General features: G+C 33.5%; 1 protein-coding gene across 2 annotated transcripts in view; it reads left to right on the top strand.

Annotated features, from left to right (window-relative positions):
* Positions 1-16,421, top strand: part of KIFAP3 (kinesin associated protein 3) — a 157,365-nt gene that overhangs the window by 127,172 nt on the left and 13,772 nt on the right. The window lies entirely within an intron of this gene.

Raw genomic sequence — 16,421 nt, 5'->3', positions numbered from 1 at the left:
TAACAATTATTCAGACATCACCGTTTTAAAAAGTTGATGCTTAGGGCTTCCCTGGTGGCGCAGTGGTTGAGAGTCCACCTGCCGATGCAGGGGACACGGGTTCGTGCCCCGGTCCGGGAAGATCCCACGTGCCGCGGAGCGGCTGGGCCCGTGAGCCATGGCCGCTGAGCCCGTGAGCAGTGGCCGCTGAGCCTGCGGCCATGAGCCTGTGCTCCGCAATGGGAGAGGCCACAACAGTGAGAGGCCCACGTACCGCAAAAAAAAAAAAGTTGATGCTTTGATTAAATTAAAGACTTTTCCTCCCTGCATGGCATTCAAATAAAATACTTAAGGGAAAAAACCTAACATGCCAGCATTGTTGTACAATTATAGTAAAGTTTCCCTCAACAGATATCCTGCTTCATTACTGGTCTCATAGATTTTTTAAGTCTTGCCAGAAAGTGTAAATAATAGTTTTCCCTTCATATCATTGCTAGAGGTGTAATATTTTAATTTAGGATGACTATTGAAATTTCACATTAAAATGGTCCAGTGAATAGATGTAGTCTTTTTGCCCTTAAGACTAGTTTTTTCTTTAGATTATTGATTTAATTTTCTCTTCTAAAATTATAATTTTATTAACATAAATATTTATGTTTGGAGGATGTGTTTAAGAATACAATTGTGACCAATGTGTTACAACTCTTGAATCATCGCCTGTAGTAAGCCATTTCAATTCAATAGTAATAATTATTGCAACCATTATCAATTATGTATAATTTATTTTGCAAATATTTATTATGTTTATTTTAACTTACTTAGCAAGATTTTTATAATGTCTATTTTCATAGACATTTTAAAAATGAAAAATCAAGGTTCTAATAATTTAAGTAACCAACTCACACATGTAGGATGATAGAGAAAAAAATTTGAACTTAGGTCTATATGTCTTATGATCTTTCCAGTATAACACGGTACCTAATTTTGAAGGAAACGTAGCATATTATAGTGACTTTTAAGTGTTTTTTTGTTTTGTTTTGCCACAACCCATATTAAGAAATACCTTTCATATTGCAACCCAGTGCACACATACATATTTATATATACACACACATATATATAAAACAAAAAATTCTTAAAACAGTAATTACTCTTACTATCTGTAATGCACAATGATATATTCTGCTTTAGTCTATTCAATTTTATTTTTAAAATTCAGATTGCAGCCCACTATATTGATTTCACAACCCACTGTTGGTCGTGACAAAATTTAAAAGCATAGTGGAAAAATACAGGGGTATTTTATGAAATGCAATAACCTTATATGTAGTTCAGTAGTCTTTAGTGAACTTAAATAATAACACTTTAGAAATAGTTTCATTGGTGTACTGGATTGTCATGATGAGAAACGACTTGCCTTAGGAAAAAAAATTAAACATGGTTAAATACCAGAAGCATATGGCTTTTGATTACTTCTGATGTCTCTGTCTGTGTTAGCTATAATTATTTAAATAGAGATTCTCTTTAATTATTATAACTATTATACTCCATCATGTGACAATTCACTGTACAAATGTTTTCTGAAACATAATTAGAAAGGGAAGAAGTTATTTCATTATATAATCCTAATGTTTATATTGAAAATTTTTGCTGATAGCATTTAAAAGATTAATTTTTCTGCCATTTATGTTTCACTATGAACAAAACATTGTTTTGTGTGATACTAACCATGCGTTACTTATTTGAGAAAGACATGATTTTTTTCTATAGTTATGTGATTTTAAAGAACCTGAACATTTTCATTAAAATTGAATATCCAAAGGAATGAACTTGAGCTCAACTCAGCAAAATCTTTCATTTCTGGTTTTCAAAAATGGTCATTTTATAAAACAATAAAGATGTTTAGAGAGATGGCTATACTCAAAGATTAAGTTATGTACTGTGTCCAAAGATTTCAGGATTTTATTCCTCAGTTCTGTTAACAAGTTGTTTTTTAAAAGACTGGGAAAGTTCTCTTACCTTTGTGCCTTTAGTTCCTTTTCAAGAATAAAAATATATAAGTAGCTTTTTTCACATCATAAAAAACACATCACAGCTATGTTGGTTTAAAGGATTAGTTAATAAAACTTCATGTAGACTATATATTTTTTCAAATCAAGAGTGATATACTTATTTATTATAATCATTTTGAATTGAGAATTGTTTGCCCTTTCAAAAGAACTTCCCTTGAGAAAGCTAAGTCTTTCATCTCTTGTCTTTTGTAATTTTTCAGGCCTTAAATCATGTAACTGTATCATTTTCTCTTTGTATTTCCAGAAGAAATAATTTACTATGAATTTCCTCAGTTTTTTTCTGAGTAACAGATCAAATAAAAAGGGACTCTAAATTTTATCAGCAGATATACAGAGAAAGCTTACAGTATAACCAAAAATTCATAGTTGTTCTTTGCTACATTTTTTATTGACCTTCTCTAGAATCATTTACTCTTTCTTTTATGAATCATTTTTGTTGTTAGGATTGTCTTCTAATAGGATTTCTTTGTTCTTCTTTGATAGCAACAAACCATGGACCTTAACTCTGGCTTATTTTTTTTAATTCTACAAAGATTTAAGTATTTTAAATTGTTCCATAATTATTCACATATTTTGGCATGATAATTTTGATGCATAATGTCCCAGATGTGAAATTTTAAACTAATGGCTACCTTTAGGCTTCTGATATCCAATAGGTAAATTTAAAACCTATTAGACTAAATAACGTTGACTTAAAATGATGCTTTTGAAATATTTCATTTTAATTGATTTTAAGCAAAATGGGAATATTTTTGAAAAATGTAGACAGAAGGTGTTGAACTCTTATTCTTCATCTTTACTGTGAATATAAGAATAAGCAGACTTACTGAACAACATGAAGAATTTGGGTTAATTATGAAAGAATAATGCTTTGATTGAGTTTTGAATATTGAAAAAGCTGATTTTAAAAACAGGAAATGTTATCTATTTTGACGTGTTTTTTTTTAACATCTTTATTGGAGCATAATTGCTTTACAATGGTGTGTTAGTTTCTGCTTTATAACAAAGTTAATCAGTTATACATATACATATGTTCCCATATCTCTTCCCTCTTGCGTCTCCCTCCCTTCCACCCTCCCTATCCCACCCCTCTATGTGGTCACAAAGCACGGAGCTGATCTCCCTGTGCTATGCGGCTGCTTCCCACTAGCTATCTATTTTACATTTGGTAGTGTATATACATCCATGCCACTCTCTCACTTTGTCACAGCTTACCCTTTCCCTTCCCCATATCCTCAAGTCCATTCTCTGGTAGGTCTGTGTCTTTATTCCCATCTTACCCCTAGGTTCTTCACGACCGTTTTTTTTTTTCCTTAGATTCCATATATATGTGTTAGCATACGGTATTTGTTTTTCTCTTTCTGACTTCACTCTGTATGACAGACTCTAGGTCCATCCACCTCACTACAAATAACTCAATTTTGTTTCTTTTTATAGCTGAGTAATATTCCATTGTATATATGTGCCACATCTTCTTTATCCAATCATCTGTTGATGGACACTTAGGTTGCTTCCATGTCCTGGCTACTGTAAATAGAGCTGCAATGAACATACTGGTACATGACTCTTTTTGAATTATGGTTTGCTCAGGGTATATGCCCAGTAGTGGGATTGCTGGGTCGTATGGTAGTTTTTTTTTTCTTTAAATCAGGAAAATTGTCCAGATGACTTAGAAATTCTTTCCCTGTTCTTCATCATATGTCTTTGATTAACAAGCAGTGTCAAGTTAATTGGAATAGTAATAATATTTTAAAAATGTATAAAATGTGAATTTTTATAATTACCATGTTTCTAATGATTTGAGAACATGAAACAGCATACCAGTGCCAAGTGGCATGCTATTCAACCAGTAATCGTGACTTTTCAGTCTTTGTGGATTTTTAACATGTCAGTTTCAGTGGGTTCAGATAAAGTAGATGATCCCAAGTTTCTGCAAGGTAAAGAACAAATTTGTAATTTGTGTAAGAGTTTTTTTTTTTAATTGTTCACAGAAAAAGTCTTCAATTTCTTCCTAAAATAACCATGTTTAGTAATGGGACAAGTCTGTTAAAATGGGGTAACTGAGTCAAATTTAGAGTATTGTTTAAACAGCTCAAATTGTATATTTCTTAAAATCCAAGTCGGGGGGGTCCTTCTTAATCTGAACGTCTGCATTTTTGTAATATAGCAGGGCAGTTTAATTGGAAACAGTGAAAACTGTTAAACTCATCCATCCTATTCTACGAGGGAGACTGGATGTTTGATAAAATACATACTGGCAGTTGGACAGCGAATCCTGGGTTTTAGACATGTGTCACTATCAGTTTGAACCTCTTGGCACCAGAATTTCCCAACATTTTGAGGTAATGCAAAGTGTATTAGGGCTCCAAGGCATTAGCTATAGAGTTGACATTGCCAGAGGGTCAGATGTAAATCTTCCCCTCCCAAAACCTGAACTGGCGTTAGAAAGTAAAGTGGAACTTGCTATTGAAGCTAATTAAAAATAATAGGAGTAAGACTAGCCTTTTTTCCCCTTATATACAATGTATCCATACCATATTTTTGGACAGTTTTTTTTTATTATAACTCTTACTTTTCAAGACTAACAAGAACCTCATGTTGAGTATTTTTAAACTGCTTCCAGCTTTTACAAATCAGTTTTTGTTGCAGTAAAAATGGACCATTTTTCTTTTATAAGAATCCAATTTTCATAAACTGGAAAAAAATTTCAGAGACTGCTTAGGTTTCCTTGGGGCTTTGAAAAATATTTTTCAGAGGGCCTGAAGATCTTCTCTGTGGTTGGCACAGTGATGTCATCTACTGACCATTTCACTAGAGTCAGAGATGAACTAGATGTGTGCATTATTGAGCCATCTGAATCTTACACTTTCATTTTCTGTGTATATGCCTGCCTCTTTTTTTTTCTTTCTTAGAGTACTTGGTGATTAACTTTTCTGTTCATTATATGTATTATATATTTCACATATACACCTTTTATTCTGTTCTCTCTAATATATTTTCTTTGAAACATTAAATCACAGTTGAAACATCAGTTGCACTTTTTAAAATTTTACTGACCAGAACTAACACATTATTTTCTTAATATATGAGAAATAATCTTTTATCCAAAATTTTAAATGTGTAATTTTTCCTAAGACAGGGACTCTACCTGTAAAAATTAGACTTATTTCTTTGCTATAGGCCACCTTCATTAAACTCAGGCATTTAGTTAACTCAGTTATTTCACTTGAGAAAAGCACCCTTAAAATTAAATATTGCCTGTCTAAAAGGCATTGTGTAGTATTTACTGACCTTTTTTATTATTCCTAGAACTATATATTAGGGTATTATTTCAAAGCAGTTATTCAAAAGATAAATCAAATTATTGTCTATATTACAACCCTTAATTTGGCAATCGAGAAATTCTCATATATTGAGATAAAATTAAATATGCCTATAAAATCCCTTATTTGATAAGTCCTATATCAATTTTAATTGATAAACCAAACTCTTCCATTTGTTCTAATAGTTTAAGTTTTAGTGACCTTCATTACTGTGGCAGTAATGTTGAAATTATGTGGAAGGATCAAAAGAAAGTGAAAAGAACCTCGTAGAAACATTTCCCTTTGATAGATATTGGAGACCAACCATTTGTTCAGCAGCATTGTAAGAACTAAATGAATTATAAAATACTTATTAAATCTTTTAAAGATAATCATCAAAAAAAACACTGCTTTATTTAGTGTGTAGCTTTTTTGTTCCTAATTTCTTTATAACTTTTTCTCAGAGGAGAACATGCTTCATGAAGTCTTTAAAAAAAACTCCTGACTTTAGTTAGTAATTTTTCCAGACATGATGAATATAAAATAAAGCAGCCAGATTCCGTTTTCACCTATCAGTTGCCAAAGATTTTCTAATGCTAATACCCACACATGGGAGCAAAGAGGCACTCTGACACACTTCTTGTGGGACTTAAATGGACAAAACCTTTGTGAAATATATTTGGTAACAGAGAACAGAAGCCTAAAATTGTATACTTCCTTAATTCTGTAACTTCATTTCTAAGAATTTATCCTCATGAAATAATCAGAGATAAAGACTGGATAAATGATTGTGTGATTTCTATCAAGAAAATAGATACATTGAGTATCGTGAGATACACTTACCTAATTGGGGAATAAATGTTATTTTTAGTACCTACTTTTGTGCCACATGATTTTGTCCACGTATTAGATTAGTGTTCTGATTTAAGTAAATATGAAAGTCAAAATAGGTAAAAATAGATATTTAGCAATAGATATTTACTTTATATAAAATTCATCTTTTTAAAGAATTGACCCCAGAGACCTTTTAATTTGCTTTTTTCTTATTGAGAAAAATTTTGAATAAAACTATTATTCACCTATGATGTTTTGACAGCATAAAATTGAGTACACCACTGCCACATCTGTAATTCTAGTAATGAAAGCTGACAGTATGTTTGAAATATTTGGTCGTTCCATTTATATTTTTTGCATGTATTAAAACATTATTATTAACAGTGCATAATATTTAAAAAAAAAACCTTGCTGAATGCTTTGTTCAGGCACTGTTATGCATTTTATTTACTCTTTGTTTTTCATGTGCACATTTGCGAAGTTCCCTAATACTTGTTCTTAGCTGTATCTAAGTTGGGATATTTGCAAGAGTTGCTTCTCACTTTAAATGGAATTTTGTTAAATCATGATTAAAACATATACAGCAGAACCTCTATAGAAACCATGGTGTTGGGTAACAAGACAATATCCTGTTTACTTTTAAAAGTTACTCTGTTTCAGGGTATATGATTTGATCTAAAAATATCCAGATCTGTGCAAATGTTTATTATAATTGTATTTAGTTGTCCAAATGACATTGTTTTTAGTATGTATAAACATGTATTTCACACTCAGTCATAATTGCTACAGCTAGGTATAACCAATAGAAATAATCTTAAGTTCTTCCCACCTTCATTAGTATTAACCAATCAAAAATGCATGGTATAAATTTCTTGAAATGAATAAAACCATTCATAAGAAATAATACTATATGACAGGTAAAATCCCATCTAAGGTAATGAAGTGGTTAAATCTGTGGGATGGTGAAAACAGGAGAACAAGAGTGGCAATAGCTGTGTGACACAGTTCTGATGAGAAAATCAAACCAATGCAAATAAATGGTTTTTTATCCTATGAGACTTGCTGTAACACAATCCTTACATTAAATCACATTACATTTTTTTTCTCTCTAAATACTCTCATAACAAGTCTGCTAGTTTTCTTTTCTTTTTTTTTCAGAAGATGGAATGTCTTAGGAGACTTCTAAACGTTTTAAACAATAAAATGTTTAAATGTTTTTTGGCCTAAATCTTAGTATACCAGGACTAATAACTCGCATGTAGCTAAGACATATCATCATATGTCTCATTTGACCATCAACCGTGTGTGAGGTATATAGGGCAAAGAGTAGTATTGGCCCTATTTTAACAAATGTAGAAATTGAGACTCAGAGATTTTTAAGGGACTAGCCCCAAACCAGTTAGGTAATAAATAGTGACGCCTTTAAGCTTGGTAAGAGCCAGCATTCTTAGTATTACACCATTACTGCCTCCAAAAGGCAAGCAGATATATTAGTCTTAATAGTGAACTGTGCTTTAGAAAGTTTTAGAGTAAGTGTTATCAAACTTCAGAGTAAGATATGTAGGTTTTTTTGTGTGATACAATATATTGTTTACTTATTTTGCTTTAATACGCTGTATATGGCTTACTGCAAATTGGTATTTAGATTGCTTGGAGAACAAGTTGCTAAAAATTTATTAACACATTAAGTAACTAATTAGTTCACTACCATTAAATTCTTTTAAGTAGTTCATTAAGTTCGCTACAGATTAATCCAGTTGTATAAAAAATGAGGATGAGTTAGATAATCTCAGTCTAGAAGGGTTTATGTCTCATGCAAATCATTTATTTAGCTAATTAATCAATGTTTATATACATGATGCTATTATTTTATGCCTATAAATGAATCTTCATATATTAGTCTTAGTTGACTTATTTGTTTAGACTTTTTAATAGAGAAAACTTTCTAGCCATAAAAGGGCAAGGAAATTTGGTTCCACTGCTTGGACACTAATGATTTGCATTTCCCAAGGAAAATTGAATTAGGTTTTATTAGTAAATTGGGCCTATAACTTTTAAGGCCAGATTCTATTAGATTATCACACATCAGCATTAGCAAATTGTAAACTTTACTGAAATATAGAAATACAAGCCAAAAACCAAGGCTAAGAATCCTGTAAACCTGGGAAGATGTTTTATCCTAGAGAAATTATGCTGACTTGAAAAAGTATTTTAAGCGATTTACTTTCCTTTGGAAATTTAGAAACAAGAGAAGAAGTTGGTGACAGGCTGCTCTCATCAAATTCATGTTAATTTTCAATCTGGTGATCTGAGCTAAGTTTTTGGAGGTATGCATGTTAGTTATTTGTAAAATCCAAAGATGCTCCCAAAGGAAACCAAATTTATTGTCACTTTATTAGGACTTCCATTTAGGAGAAGAAATTCAGCATAATTGAGTTTATAAATGAAAAAAGTAATCTGAATATGACTAGATCCTGTAAAAATGTTAACACATCAGTTATGGTATAGCTTTGTACTAGAAGAAATGAATGGGAGTTAGTCCATTCATGACTAGGAAGTTCATTATATCACCACCATTTAAGAGTGATTATCCAATGTTAAAGTTCATACATTTTTATACATATTAATAGCATTTTTGTTGGCTGTACAGATATTTAAAAATTAGTTATAAATTTAAAAAGAAAGTAGAAAGTCCTTAAGCAAAGGTGACTGCTTTTATGACATATTTGACCCATGAAATGCTCTTATTTTCAAAAAAATTATGGGTTTTTTTTTTTAAAGGGAATAGGATGTGGATTACCATTACAATATTATTTGTTTATTTATTTATTTATCTATGGCTGTATCAGGTCTTAGTTGTGGAACGCAGGATCTTTCGTTGCAGGATCTTTTGTTGTGACATCTTTTGTTGCGGTGCACGGGCTTTTCTCTAGTTGTGGCACGCAGGCTCCAGAGCGCATGGGGCTCTGTAGTTGTGACATGTGGCACTGTAGTTGTGGAGTGCAGGCTCAGTAGTTGTGGTGCGTGGGCTTAGTTGCCCCGCGGCATGTGGGATCTTAGTTCCTGACCAGGGATGAACCTGAGTCCCCTGCATTGGAAGACATTCTTAACCACTGGACCACCAGGGAAGTCCCAGATTACCATTACAAAGTCTTGCTTATTCGTAGTCTAATGAGAAATTCAAATTTATAAGCAATTTGGTTGATAAGCACCACCACCCCCTCCAAAAAAATAAAAGAGAGAGGAAAACAGAGCACGTCATCTTTTATTTCCCTTAAGTCTGGATTCAATGATACTGAGCTTACTTCTAAACTCAGGGACGGGGTTGATTGATTCTAGCCCATCTGTGTTTTGATTGATGTAACAATGTGATTTAAGTATTTATGAATAATTGTTTAAAAGTCCCTATATTAGAAATATTAAACATATATTAGAAATGTTAAACATGTTTTTTCTTAAATATTTTTAAAAAACAGACGAAACCCAAAGCCTATGGGTTTTTAAATGTAATATTAATTTATTCCCGTTTCTCCATATTGCCCATAGTCCTACCAGATGTGCTATTACAAATAGCTCACCCCTCAGATATGAGCCATATGGGCTCTGTAAACTGATTTGCACTTATTTTGAATAGGAATTGTACAGATTACAAATGAATAATTAAGGTAAATGTATATTGCCAAATAAATCTAAGAGCAAAATATTAAACTGTAGTAAATGAGAAAGGAATGTGCAAATGAAGACCTGCCTGTTTTAATAAGTTTAGTGGTTACCTCCTCAGTTTCAACCAAAAGAAAAGAGTTTTTTCTTTTTTTTGTTGTTGTGTTTAAAAAAAAAAAAAAGTCTTTAAAACTGCTTACAGAAGTATCTAAGACAAAAACAAGGAAATATAATGTTCTAAACTCAGCCAGTCCAAACCATTTGAGCTGCTATGACAGCTCATAAAACTGAGAGTAGTTTTTAACTGGGCTCTGTTTTACATTGCCAAAGTGAATTTTCCTTGCAGGAAGTAGCCAGAGGGTTTATTTAGTTTCCAATCCAAGGCTTTGATCTTTCTGTACTGTCACATCTCGGGTTACATAGCCCTTTTTCACTGCAGTAAATCTGCAACCGTTAATGAGAATAAAATTTCCTCCTCCTTGCTGATCACTTGCTGTTAAATGCCAAAGCACAGCCAACTGCATATTTGCAGATTTCAGCTACAATGTATGAAAACAGGGCAATCAGTTTAAACTTGTTGTCTTTGTAATTCATTTTATTGGGCTTTCTTCCTTTATAAGTGACCTATTTTATCAAGTAAGTGGTTGCAAGGCCAAGCCTGGGAGAAAGATTTAGAATGCTAATAAGCTGAGAGGAGAAAGGTGTGCACGTGTTGGGGAGGCAGGGTACGGGAGTGGTTGCACATGCACGTGCACTGCCATTAATGTTCAAATTGGGTCTGCTTTCCTGCTCTTGAAAGACCCGACCTCTCTTTCCACTCAAATAAAGTAAGCTGGTTTGTTGTTTCTTTGATTATGTTGTATGTTCAGTTTCAACATAAATTTGTACTTAATGAGTTTATTTAATAAGTCAGAACATTACTTTTCACTTTCAACTTCAGAGAAGATTTCATAGTATTTAAAGGAACTTAAAGGATTTCAAAAAACTTGATCTCTATGTTGTAAGAGCTATTCTTAAAGTAAAAAGAACATCATTATAAGTATCCACTGAACCATCTTACCAAATGGGTCCTTACAAATATTGGAAATATTATAAATATCTGTTGAATAAATCAATGGAAATTCAAAATCACATTTAAGCAAGCTGAATTTTATACATTATTAAATATATGCATCTTCAGACTGAAATACAATAAAATCTCATTTTTTACTGCAATGAAACCTCTCAGTTGAAGCATTAACTATTTGATTCAGTTAATATACGTTGTTAAATTTATTTTTCACTTATACCTTTTATCTTTACTACCATCTTATTTTGTGGTTGGCAACTAAACTTATCTCTGTCAAGAAATTCACTTTTAGAATGCCATTTTAGACGATAGCCATTGATAAATATATTTTATTAATATATGTTGATATAGATCATATTAATATACATAAATATGAAATATGCTAAAATACATGAAAGAAAGAAATCAGCTTCTATTTTCTCACCATTGAAGCCAGTTACTACTATCTTATAGCTGTCTGTTTTCACAAAATAAGTTATTTCTATTTTCATAAAAATCAAAATGTTGGGATAAATCGACAGTGCATAATACCCATTCATTGATTTAGACAACTATCATAGAAACAATAACTGAAAATATATTGAAACACAGAATAAGATTTCTAACTTGGGGGCAGTAAAGTCAGATCTGATAAAACAGAGGACCCATTTTGGGGAAAGTGTCAGTTTTTAGTTACCCCAATAAGAAAGGAGGGTAAGAAAAGAATGGCTTGAAAATTTTAGGAGAGGGGGAGGTACAGCACTACCCTAGGCCTTTTCAGAAGGTATTTAGTATAATGTAGAAATGCTGAACTTTAAAATTATAGCTTGTACTTTTTTTTTTTTTTTTTTTTTTTTTTTTTTTGCAGTACGCTGGCCTCTCACTGCTGTGGCCTCTCCCGCAGCGGAGCACAGGCTCCGGACGCGCAGGCCCAGCAGCCATGGCTCACGGGCCCAGCCGCTCCACGGCATGCAGGATCCTCCCGGACTGGGGCACGAACCCGTGTCCCCTGCATCGGCAGGCGGACTCCCAACCACTGTGCCACCAGGGAGGCCCAATAGCTTGTACTCCTAGCATTATTGTGTTTTCAAATAAGCCTATCTATGTGTACTTAAATTGTAACATGAAAGTTTGCATGTGGGCAAAAAATGGTAGAAACTAAAGCAGTTTTAGATACTGTATCTGAGGGTGGTGGGGACTGTTCGAAGTTTGCTTCTTTGTTTTTCTAATACTTTAAATCTGCATCAGACAGTCCACAATCCATCCAAAATTCTGGACATGAAAGTCCACAGAAAATTTCTGCACAAAATAAACATATTTTTTTAAGTTTTTGTTGTTATTTAAAAAGAAAAAGAAAAATCTTAAGTAAGTGAAACTGCTCCAAAGAGTTTGTTTCTGTAACATGAACCGTCCAGTCCAGTTTTAAATGAAATTACTGGAAAGGAATAGAAACAATGCAGGCTTCAATGCCGTACAGACTCAATCTTTATTCTAATTGTATAATTTGAAATATTATTCTCTAAAATGTTTTCAAATCTGTCTATAATCTGAGATATGCTGATTAATAGTAATGCTGGCATTTATTGAAATATATTTACTGAGTGCCAGGCAGTATGCTAATTGCTATCATTACATCCCTTATCTAATTTGATCTTCATAACAGCTCAGGGAAGGAGACATTAAGAAAACCCAAGCTTATTGAGTTAAGCAACTTGCCCAAGTTATCTCCCCACCTCTCAGTGTTCTACTCTTATTTTTACCCCACCTCACTCTCTTCCCTCTGTTACAGGCAAGGAAGTGCCCTTTTTTTCAAAGTCCAGTTGGTTCATTTTGCTCGGAACCCCATTCCTTCTTACCTTCCTAAGGACTTCTTTCATGTCACCACTCTTTTCCCTTCTACTAGATCGTTCCTGTCAGAATATAAACACAATGTGGAATCTCCAACGTTAAACTCTCTTTGCCCCAAAATCACATTCCAGCTACTACCCATTTCTCATTTCTCTTCATACAGTGCATCTCAAAAGACTCCCATTCACTCTTCTATTTCTCCAGTTTTGTCACAATCGCTAGTAATCTTCATATTGCCAAATCCATGGACCTTTCTCATCTTTAACTCTCAGCAGTGTTGGACACAGATATCCAGAGCCTGCTTTTTGAAACTCCCTTCTTTCAGCTCTCAAGATACCCTGTTTTTTTAATTTTCCTCCTAAGATCTTCTCCATTCCTTCCCAGTGTTGTTCTCTGCTGGATATTCCTCCTCCTTTTCACCTTTAAATGCTGGTTACTTCAGGACTTCAACCCTGTTCTCTATCCATATCCTTTTGGGGAGCCCTCTTTTCTAATTTCACCCACTACCTAGAGGATTTCATCCAGATCCCATGGCATTAAATACTATCTGAAGGCTTGTATTTTTATCGGATGCCTCTCCTCTGAGCACCAGCTTTATTCCTCTCACTATTTAACATACCCAATGGAATGTTTAATAAAATCATCAGACTTAACTTTTGATTTCCTACATGCAAATAGGTGCCTCCTCTAATCTTCCATCTCAGTAAATGTCACCACCATCCAGTAGTTCAAGCCATAAACTTTGGAGTCTTCCCTGGTTCCTCCCTTTTCTTCACCATTACCACTCTCCCCAGTGCAAACCATCTGCAAGTCCTGTTGTTTTCATTTCTAGACTGTCTGAAATTTGGGCTTTTCTTTCCATTTGCACCGTTAGTACTCTAGTCCAAGCCACCATCATCTGTCACCTGAACCATTCAAAATAGCCTCCAAATTAATTTCCCTGCTTCTGCATTTACCTTCCCTTGCAATCCATTTTCCCCCATAGTAACCATTGTGATCTTTTTAAAGTGTAAATCAGATCATTTCAAATGTATAATGTGTAGTATTTATTAACTATATAATCAAGATGTATATATAGGGCTTCTCTGGTGGCGCAGTGGTTGAGAGTCCACCTGCCAACGCAGGGGACACGGGTTCGTGCCCCGGTCCGGGAAGATTCCACATGCCGCGGAGCGGCTAGCCCCTTCAAAAGGCAGTTTTTTATGTTACGTAGGTTACTAAAAAATTACCTATATAGCATAGGCTCCTACCAACAATTTTATAATACAAGCACATAATACTATATATACTTTTTTTTTTTTTTTTTTTTTTTTTTTTGCGGTACGCGGGCCTCTCACAGTTGTGGCCTCTCCCGTTGCGGAGCACAAGCTCCGGACGCGCAGGCTCAGCGGCCATGGCTCACAGGCCTAGCTGCTCTGCGGCATGTGGGATCTTCCCTGACCGGGGCACGAACCCGTGTCCCCTGCATCGGCAGGCGGACTCTCAACCACTGCGCCTCCAGGGAAGCCCAAAATATAATTTTTTGAGATGACTTAAAGTATCCTATTTATTATTCTTTATATCACTTTTTAAAAACATCTTTAAAGGTAATAGTATTATCGTGCTTAGAAAAATAATTAAGGAATTAATACTAAGTACAGTGTCAGTTTTTATACATCAGTGGTCTTCAACATGTTCCTGCTAACTTTTGTGTTATTCTCACACCTTGATTAAATAAGGGTGTGTGTATGTGTGTCCCAATGAAATAAACATCTTAAACATTTTTGATTTGTCCTTAATCTTTAGAGGACACAAATTAATCATTAGAGAAGAATGCCGTAATGTCTTAAATAGACACTTTTTTTTTAAGAGCATGCTATTTTGAGTGTTGAATTTGTTAACTTCTGTTACAAAAGATTCTACCTTTAACATTTTCTTACAGAAGAAAAAATCAGATAATCTAAAGACAATAGTATTTGTCAATTATATCTCAAAGCCAGAAATAAAATAAAAATAATTTTAAAAGACACTGTGATGAATTTTCTTAGATTAAAAAGTAAACAGATTTATAGATTCATATTTTTGCATTTTAACCTAAGCAGTGCAATATTTGACAAAGAATCACATTATTATTAAAATACAACCTCCTGAGTTATATAGGCTGTTTAATAAGACACTTTTTTGTTTTTGACACTGATCTTTAATGGTCTGGTAATTCACTAGAATTTAGTTACTTCATTATAACAGTAAGCACTTTGGAGGGATTAGTTCAGACAGTAGCTTTTCATAGCTTTGTAATAGAATGTCTCTTTAGAAACACATCAATGCCCTACAAAACATAATTTGAATCATTGTGAGATTTGAAGAGACATTGTATCAAAGAGTTTGATTTAAATGTTGGGTTCTGATGCATCCCATCTCATGAGCAAAGGTTTACGTAGGTAGGTAGGTAGGTAGATAGGCAGATAGATATTCCCAAGGAAATAAGTTACAAAACATTTTAGTCCTTGAATGTTTTTTAATGCTGATGTCATAGCTGTTGATGAATTCTCAAAACATTTAATTGAAAGGGTTTTAGATTTGTTAAAATCATTAGGTTTTCTCATTTTTTTAAAAAAGGCAGTAAACCTCCATTGAGGGTTATGGAAATGGAAAGGAAGTCTGGAGTTAAGGGGATTAATTATGACCTATAATCCTGTGGATTTTACCTGTAGGGATTTTAGGCCAATGTGCAGTCTTTCAGCAGTAGCCCAAATCACTTGGTAATCTTGTAAGTACTCAGCGCCTCTGCCAACTAAATATAACTCAGACCTACTTCAGAGAGGCAAATGCGGCATTCTGTAATAGAATCTATTTTCAAATGTGGCCTTGTTTCTGTATTTGAGAAGAAGGGTTAGTATTTTTCTAAACTTTATACTTTTATCATTAAAGTTAATTATTGGTGAGTGTAAAATCTATGTATGGCTATGTTGCTTTTACATAAAAGCTACACATTTCAGACTAGAGAGGCACGATCAACAAATGGTTTCTTGTGCCTGTAATCAAAGTTAAACATTTTAAGTAATTAGTCTTTTGAATAGACTTATAGAGAGGAGCATAATTAATGATTTTCTGAATATCATCTCTTTTGTGGACATAAGTCAGCATTCTATCTCAAATAATATACCATACTTTAATATATTTTTAAGCCTATTTTCTTTGTTTAGCTTTATCTTAAGTTGATACATCCCACTTTTTCAGAAATTCTTTCCATTTCAGGTTTTTCCAGCCAAAAACAAAGCACCTTCATATTGGCCTGTCAGAAATTAAAAGGCAAAACAATCTTGAAAAGGAATCCGGATTCCTTTTTCAGTGGCTAATTTAGCGCCCCTCAAATGTGAAAGGATGGGAGGAGGCTCCTATGAACATAGTTAGGCAAGTAAATTTTTAAATTGCAACTGTAACTTAAATTGATACAAGAAACCCCACAAAGCTATATTTACATGGGTACTTAAACTTCATGTGGAGATCTCTTTTGAGGTGGCAAATAAGCAGGAATTCTTAAAAGTCTCAAAAAGTTTTTTAAAAAGGTTTCTGGGTTTTAAGGACTTTATAAATATTGGGCTATTATAGTTCAGCTCATTCTCTGTATATACTAAGGGGAAAACAGAAACTATGTCAATATCCTACAGTTGAATTTTGCCTTTTTCTTCTAAAATC

Source organism: Delphinus delphis, chromosome 1 (genome assembly GCF_949987515.2).
Source record: "Delphinus delphis chromosome 1, mDelDel1.2, whole genome shotgun sequence".
Lineage (NCBI taxonomy): Eukaryota > Metazoa > Chordata > Mammalia > Artiodactyla > Delphinidae > Delphinus > Delphinus delphis.
This window is presented reverse-complemented; position numbering and strand designations above follow the sequence as displayed.